This window comes from Parus major, chromosome 5, assembly GCF_001522545.3.
Source record: "Parus major isolate Abel chromosome 5, Parus_major1.1, whole genome shotgun sequence".
Taxonomy (NCBI): Eukaryota; Metazoa; Chordata; class Aves; order Passeriformes; family Paridae; genus Parus; species Parus major.
In genome coordinates, this window is record NC_031774.1 from 40,056,302 (window position 1) to 40,065,353 (window position 9,052).

A 9,052-nucleotide genomic window follows, 5' to 3' on the forward strand; every position below is an offset into this window, starting at 1 on the left:
AGAGAAGGAATAAAGTGGGGGCCACTTTCTGCCCTTGTTCAACTAAAATGCAGATGACTATTGATTGTCCACATTCAGTGCCTCAGGCAATGGAGTAGAAGACCATGAGGAGATGTTTGAAATGCCTGGACTGCAAGGAAGTGTGAAGCAGAAAGGAAGTGTTAAACTGGCACTCAAGTGTCTGTCTCGATAAGGCTCCATTAGATGGTATTGGCAAAACCTTGTAAACCTTAGGGATCCCTTGCCAGCTAGCAAAAAAACCCAAAAAAGTTCTGCGGTGAGTATGAGCTCAAAGTCTTCCTTTCTAAGGTCCAGTCTCAAGTAACTTGACAAGTACCATTCCACAAACCTTTTATTTGGACTGCAGACCGGGCCAGCCTTATTCAGCTGCCTTTCATCTGGTTCATGTGGTGCCAGTTTAACCCGTCCGGCGGGCTGATGGCCGAGGCTGTGCTCCACACAGCTCCGGTGAGTCAGCAGTCCCCAAAACACGCAGCCAGCGGCGGCCAGGCTCTGCTGCCCGGGAAGAGCCCCGCCGTTCCCGCAGAGGACATGTGCACATGCCTGGGGCCGAGCTGGCCGGGTAACTCGCCTCAGTGTACACGGAGCGCGTTTATTGTGTGTGATCCTACACGCGTGAGAGACGAGTTTCGGCTGGGATTACCGCAGGGATTTTTCTTTTTTTTTTTTTTCTGCTAGGAAAGGGTTAACCGGAGTGCCCTTGCTGAGCTCCGTGTCTCCTTGCATTCCAGGGTAAATGGTGTTTTGCAGAGCCCGGTTACCTATGGCAACAGCGGAGAGGAATACTGCAGGCGATCTTCTGAATCACAGGATTTACAGCCCGTATGTTTATTCTGCAGTGAAACACTTCCAGCCCTGCTTCTGATGTGAGCTGGGAACCGCGAGAGGGCTTTACAGAGCCATTTAAAAGACAACGTGAGCTGGAAGCGAGGCATTTTTAATCAAAGGCCAGGTTTAAAAAAGAAAAACATAGCAGAATCAGAGGAGTCTCCAGAATGAGCTCCGGTGTCACCAAGTACCTGCAGTCACACGCCGCCATTAATAACCTCCTCACAACTTGGCGCCTGCTCTCCGAATTTCTCCCCCCTGCCTCAGCTCTTGCACAGCCGCCCTGGGCAAATGGGCAGCACGCAGGGCTCCGCAGGCAGCAGGGCTCCGCAGGCAGCAGGGCACGGCTCCCCTCGGCCGGAGCCAGAGCGGGCTCTCCGGGGCCTGGCAGCCGCCGTGCTCCCTCTGGAGCAGTACCTGGGCTGGGCACTGCCCCGGCGGCAGCACGGAGGCAGCTGCTTTCATTCTGTGCACGTACTACTGACTTACTGACCGCTGCAGGGGCGGTTCTGCTTATGGCTTGATAAACATTTGAACAGGCTTTTTAAAATCACCACAACTAGAGAGAGTATTTTGAGCCTGTTAAGAATTAAGAATATTTATTACAAAACATTTATTTGAAAAACAAGACTACAAATACATACTTTTGCATATAATTTTGACATGCTACTGGCTTTGCTGAACTAACTGAATTTCACCTCATCCCTTCTGAGAAAATAAGCAGTTCCAGGCCTGGCTAAGCTGTGGTGGGAAGTCATCTGGGAATTCAGGAAGCTAACGGCACAAGCCAAGGAGCTGTGGTTGAATGCTTGAGCGAAGATTCATTTCACCTAACTCTAACCCTCAGAAAGTCTGGAATCTGGTTTCGGCTGCCTCTGTAGTAAGCAGAGATAAATTCAGTTGCTCAAAGATAACTCACCACGCCTAAAAGAAATACCTGTGTGGCTGAGTGTGTGCTTGCAGGTGCATCTTGCAGTACTGGAGACAGGAACGCAATCTTGCTGTACAACCAGGGCAGGTCACTGTAAACACAGATAGACATATCAGACCCATGTGGAGATGTCCAATTTATACTCTTCTTTCTGGAACTTGAATGTCCCATATGTTACTGCTTTTTTTCCTAAGAAATTTGCCATATATGCTACATATTAATCAAAGCCCAAAGCTTTAGACGAAAACATTATCCTAGCTGAATGAGGAGATGGATATTTTGCAGGAATCTGCTGCTCATTTTTGAAAGCACAGAGACAGGTCATTCCAAACTGTACTTGCTGTAACCTAGGAGGAATTTGCCTGGCTGATAAATATTTAACAGTCATGAAGGACTTATCTGCTAGGCCTTCTACGGACACTCTTTCAGTGGGTTCAAAGCAGCACAAGCCATTTTTCAGGGCTACAGTTACAAGTACACTTTTTTTTTCAGGAAAGGAAAAGGAAGTTAAAAGTCAGATACAAAGCAGTTGAATCACAGGGCTTCTCTGTGAGCCCTAAGAATTCAGAAATAGGCATATGTGTTTAACTCAGGTTTTTGTTCCATTTAGCTAAAAAGAAAACATTTACTTTGTCTTACTATTTTTCTTTCCCTCAATTTAGAAGAGAAAACAATCTGAATTTATTGATCCATTGAAATTTATTTGGGAAATTGCTTTGCAGGCTGGACTAAGATAAACAGTAATTCATAATATATGTAGCAAATGATCATGCAAATCACAGAAAAAGAGAGAGTAGAAGAAAGTGGGAGGAAGAATTCATCCCTTAGATGGAAAATGAATGGGTCTTTAAAATAGGAGAAGTGGCGGGGAATCTGCTGCCTATCTGTACATTTCTTTCTCAATGTACCCATCTATTGTACACAAACATTAAATACAAAATTAAAACTTCAGTTCAGTTTGCCTATTCATCATTCCCAGGTTCGTCTTTTGTTTGTTTGTTTGTGGCTTGTATTCAAGCTTTCTTTACAGAGATCTAAAGGGCTGCAGGCTTTGTATTGTGCACTGAAATCACTCAAACTTCAGATGATTTTGGTGAGATGGAGAGAGGGGTCTTTCTTTTTCCCTACAAATCAATGCTGGAATTTGCCTTGCATCTGGCTGAGGTTGTAAGATTTTAGAAAAAGAACTGGCAATTCTGCTAGCAGGAGGAATTTTGCATGGTTAAAGAATGGAGTTAAAACAATCTTTCCTGCAAAAGCACGTGTGCGCGCTTGTGTTAGTTTCTCATTCTCCACCATTTCCTGAAAACAGGGCTTGGGGAAAAAGCACATAGACACATAACATTTTTCCATTAGCAGAGCAAGCGGGGGAAGGTAATGGTTTGGGGGGAGGGGGTGGTAATCAGAGATCTGCTTAGTCTTCATAGAAAGAAAAATGCCTGGGCGCCTGCTTTGCCATAAATTGCATCTGGTGGTTGGAGCTACAGCAAGTTATTAAAGTGACTGCATTAAAGTCATAATTCAGCAGGTCAGCAGCATGGTCTGCAACCCCTCCTCCATCACTCCTCCCGGCCCCATTTTCTGAAGGGACCGAACACCCGTTGTTTGAATCACCTCGGGCTGCTGCACTTGGTGGCTTTTTCCCTGGGAGGGAAAGGAGAGGGGAGAAAAAGAAGGCAAGCTCATGCTACTGAGTTATTTTGCTTTGCAGGGTCAAGTGGAGGTGGTGCTGCACACCCAGGCCTCGGCAATACAGGAAAAATCTCACTTCCCAAATGTAGCTTTCCCCCCACAGCAGCAGGGTGACGCCCGGGCTCCAGGCCTGCTCCTTCTCCCTAAATTGTTCTCCCAGCTTCCTCACTGGGCTGGGAAAGGTGGAGGAGGGGAGGAAATCAAGATGTCAGCATACCTCAGGGTGGGGGTTGAAGGCAGAGGAATATATGTTGCTTGTGCCCGATCAGATGGAGGGATGGGAACAAAAACAACATCCCACAAACCTCAAGATGGATGCCAGAGTGAGGGCTGTAAACAGCCAGCTTAGCGGAAGGCGCTCACTGTCGAGGTCAGATGCTGGCTCGGAGGATACAACATTTGTCTCACATTTTGTCTTATTAAACTTGAGCTGCTCTCTGCCTCGCTGCTATAATGAAAGCTGCCTTCAGATAATAGCTTCCATTTTGTTTTCTTCAATGAAAAATCAGGCACATGCTACATTCGAACAAAAAGGTTCAGGCATCCAGAGCAGCCTTTCTGATAACAAGCTTTTGCACGTGTGACAAAAAAAAAAAGAAGAATTTTTTTTGTAGGGGAACCCCAAACTAAAGGGAAAGCCGACTTTCATCTCAGCCTCTCAGTCTAAAACCCATGATTTATTAGAAAACAAGATTTTTTTTAAAGTGAATCAACTTGCAAAGATCCTATTAAACATCCTCAGATGCAGAAGGTCATCACAACTAGAGTTGGGTCACTTTTTGTAGATGTGACCCATTTCTCCTGTTGCCAAGGGAACAGAAGTGCCCTGGAGTCACCTTTGCACCCTCAGAAAGTGCTCTGGGGCTCTGTTTTTATTGGCCTGGCTGTAGGGAGCACAGCAGGCCACAGGGTGCTTCCTTTCTTCGGATGCTAAATATTTTCTTAATGAATCTAAGGAAGAACACTGAAGCTGAAACTGCTGAGATGACAAATAGGTGTATGAGGTCATCCAGCATTGCCAACTCGAGAAAAATGCCAGGTTTTCAGTACATGTTCATGGAACATGGAAAACAGCATGCAAGAGGAAAAAAGAATGCACGCGGCTATTTTCTTAGCAAAGATTCCTTGCTTAAAACCAACATGCAAATGTGTATTTTTCTGCAGGTTACATGTGTTGGAGACACTTTCATTTTTCCTTCTGTTTTTCACTAGCAGTATAAATATATACCTCACAGTGACTCCAGCAGAACACTGGGGGATGGGTTTCTTCTGATACACAGGCTCCACAAAATTATCACACAGCTCCCTTGATGCACAGCCACACTTACACCCACGACTATGGAGGACAAGTAGAACATGCCACTGCCTTCTGGGTCAGGGTTTTTCTTCCCATTGAGATTTTATTATAGGCTTGAGATCCTCTGAGAATTAAATCCGCTGCTTGTCTGCAGAATAGATAATGGCAGGGCAACCTTCCCACGTCGCTGCCTCCTGCCAATGTGGCTCAGCCCTGACCTGGCTACCATTCATGACTGGACAGAGTAGAGTTCGTTCTCTGTATCCCATTCATAGACACTGGTCTTTGCAAACAAGGAACAATTTAGAATCAAATTTGATTTTTTTTTTTTTTTTTCAGAAGAGAAACCAACCAGCAAACCAAGCAGGAACTGAGCTGCAAGCCACAAAAAATATTTTAAAAAAATTTCATGAATACAATGTGGATGATAACAATTTCAGAGTACTAGTGATCTAATTAATACAAAATTAAAATACAGAATCGGCCATACCCACACAGGGCTGCTTCAAGCCTTATGTCTGTGGCATTCAGTGGGTCTGCTTCAAAAACACTCCTCACTTTAATCTCAGTCTCTATCATTTACTAAAGCAGTAGTTGTGATGCCCTAAGCACATTCGAAAAGTAAGCATGTGGGAAAAGTAAGGGTGATGGAACAGCTTTTATGTCTGAGAGCTCATCTGTATTTTGCAAGACTGAAAAATTGAAAAAATATATTGCCTCTGCCTACAATCCTCTCTCAAGCTTGCCCCTCAGTCATGTTTGTGCTTCCGAGTATGCGGCAGTTCAGACGAGCGCTAGGCATAAGAGCTGCGATTCCTGTATTTGTTATTCCGGATGCCACAGCAATGAGACAGACATTCCTATGTGAGCTCCACGATTTTCCCCCAAATGTGAGGATATTAGCTCCCATCACAACGTGAAAACTGTGCGCGTATTTCCAGTGTCATTTCCAGCAACAAGAGGGCAGCAGGGAGCCTCCAGCAGAGCTCGGGATCGAGCAAGAGCAGACGGGTGTCAGCTCCTTGTTTCCAGTCTCCTTCGGGCAGCGATCATGGATTCATAGAATCGTTTAGGCTGGAAAATGGAGGAAAGCTCACTTCTTGTGGAATGTAATACAGCCAAACCCCAAGCGAATACACGGGGTCTTATCTTGTTTCTCAAGCAGATGGACTTAGGAACATCCTGCTCAGGCTCTTTGGGGTACCTCATACTTGTTTCTTGTTTCTAAAAAAAACTGATGGTACAAATAATTTCTCTTCATCAAGCATTTATGCTATTTTACTCGAGTCATAAGGGACAAGCTGGGCTCCTCAGATTTAGATTTTCAAGAAGTCAGTTGCTGATCTTTCCGTATATACAATTTAACTTGGTAAATGTACTGGATCTCACAATTAAAGTGGGTTTTGTGGTTGAAACCACCATTTCAAACTTGCAGGTGCATCCTCACCAGTGGGACAGAAGGACCATGAATGTTATTTCATTTCTTACAGGATTCACCATGGGGAGTATCCCTATCAAATTCTCACCCCTCTGGCTGGTTGTCCACCTCCCCCACAGCTAGGTGTACAGAAATCCACCCAGGCCATGTTTCCCTGTTCTCCCCTGAAATGCCCTACAGAGGAAATACCTGTGAAATGTCCCTAATATTTTGGAAGCATTCATTGTGCACAGCTGCAACAAAACTAGTTACAGAGGCATTATAGACATATTTGGGAAATTCACAAATCAAAGACAGAATGTGATTATTCCTACTTTTCAGACAAAAATGTGTAGTAGTATTTGTGAAGAAATCTGAGGGCAGCTTCACCAAGCAAACTACAGTTTAGCCAGATCCAGAAGCTGCTGTCATTCCCTGTGACAGGGCTTCTCAGTAAATCACAGCAGCTGTCCCTCCAGTGCCAGCAGCAGCAGGGAACACAAGGAACCATTTTTCCTCTTTCCAGCGCAGAAGCAACACAGGAGAGTCACAGAGCAGCACTGAGTCAGGGCTCTGCGGCACAGTAAATTTCTGAGGCTGCCTGGTATTCTAGGCACATCCTTACGGCAATAAACTCCTCAGCATCATATCCCAGCCAGGAGAGAAACTGGAGCAGCTAAAAATATAGCCTCTGCATCTGAGATGCTTGCACACAGCAAACTACTGCCTGTGACCTCCACACCCTCCTCTCCCAGCACACACACCCAAGGCAGGTGGAGATTGGCCCCAGTTCACAAGGCAAAGACAAGAGACAGCACTCACTCTACATTATGATGGGCATTACCACAAATTTAGGAATAAAACTGGACATCTTGTAGGAAGAAGAATTTATTAATTCTTGGTACATGAGAAAAGTCAGGTGGGGTCTGCATTGCCTTGGTCTTTGAGGCATTTTGCTTAGCACAGTGAAACACCCCAAAGATTCTGGCATTAGCAGGCACTATAAATCTCGAGGACACCACATGTGTGACCGGATTATATATAGCTCTGCTTTCACATTACCAACTCTGAAACACCACACAAAGCAGATAATGAAATATCCACCTCTCCAGTCGTCACTCTCTAATCTGAAACGGCATTTCCAGGAGCCATTTTCACTCAACCACGGAGTCTAGGAACAAACACGTTCTCACCCTCCCACTCACTGTCAGACAGCCCCACAACTGGCACACACGTACACAATCACACACATATTCATTCTCTACATTTCTTACCAAGAGATACAAAAAGTCTCATGTATTTGCAGTTTATCACATGCAAACATACACATCTCTTCCCTTTCAGTCATGCAAATGCACAATCGAAAACACATTCTGGGTTAAATTCTATTTTCACTTATGCTATGCAAATATAAAAGCTGAATACTTCCATTAAGATAACAGATTTACAACTGTGTAACTGAGATCAGAATATGGTGCTGACTCTCTCATACATAAATTTCCATAGCTGCTCCTGAATTTGTCTTTTTCCTCAGCCACCTCTCTGTGCATTAATCATTCAACATTTAAATCAGCCATCCACTTGCTTCTTTTTGCTTTGTCAATGAAAATTGTTCAGCATTAATTATAAAACTCATTCTCTGCTGAGGTTTTCTTGGCTTTTTTTCATTAGTGGGTGGAAGTGTCAATTTACAGTCATCTTGTGCTGTCTTCAAAAATACCCTGTGTACCAGCTATACTGCAAAACACATTCTCTGTGTGAGAGCGCTGTAAATGTGTGTCTGAGCTAGTGAATGTGTGAGCTTGTAAATGTATATGCAAGATTGGGAATGCATGTGCATACATGTGTATATGTAGAAAAGATATGGAGATGGTGTTTGAATTAGCAAGGCTAAATGTTTCTCAGGCTTTATTTTCCAGTTTGAATTTTAACCATTTTCTGAATTTAAAGATTTTAATCATACCGGTACAGATGATTTCAGGTTACAAAGCAGAGTTTATGGCAACTGTAAATGTGTTTGGAATCAAATATCTTTGGCAACAACAACACAATACAGATATAATTTTTGCAGCAGTAAAACCTCTCCAGATTTGCTTTCATATTTTATAATCAAAAGGATTGGACATTCTTAGTCCAGCATCCTGTGCAATTTTGCAGTACAAAACCAATGCAAGTGCCAGAATGCACATGGTAAGATAATAAACCAGTATGCTGTAGCCAACAGCACATCATAAGGTAATAAAACACAAGGGCTAGAGAATTTGGTTTAAATGGGAAACATTTTAGTGTAAATACTGTAAAGATGGAGGCTGAAACTTGTCTTTGTAGGTATGATATTCACAATTGTGAATGTCTTACTCTGTTACTATAAAGCAGAAAACAGTGTGTAAGTGTTTTCCAATCTTTTCATTATACTGGGATGCTGCAACCTATATTTAACCCAAGGGGAGGGATGTTCTCAAAAAACAATTCACTCCTTGGCAATCATTTCTGCTACTAGTTACATAAAATGTTAGACCACTTTTAGCTGCCAAAAAAGGGATTACAAAAAAGAGGGCGAAAAGGCAACCAGGAAAAAGCTATATCTCTTTGCAAAAATTTATTAGGCAGCAACGTAAGATCTGAGTCAAGAAACTACAGTAATCTCCCAGGCAACAACAAAAAGATGAACAGTGCAAGTGCAAATGCTCTTCCCCTTCTGGGATTCTGGTATGAGTTTGCCCTAATACATTTACAGTGTCATGACCTTCACGAGGACCTTGTTTTGTGGAAAAAGATGGTTCAGGCAGCCAGGAATGTGATGTGCTGACCTTCCCTTCCCTTCCCTTCCCTTCCCTTCCCTTCCCTTCCCTTCCCTTCCCTTCCC

General features: G+C 43.7%; 1 long non-coding RNA gene across 1 annotated transcript in view; it reads right to left on the reverse strand.

The window, feature by feature from the left end:
• Positions 1-550: 550 nt before the first annotated feature.
• The window catches only part of LOC107206225, an 81,466-nt gene continuing 72,964 nt past the window's right edge, over positions 551-9,052 (reverse strand). The window contains exon 2 of the long non-coding RNA XR_001522328.2: positions 551-1,871. This is a non-coding gene — a long non-coding RNA (uncharacterized LOC107206225). The remainder of the gene's footprint in view (positions 1,872-9,052) is intronic.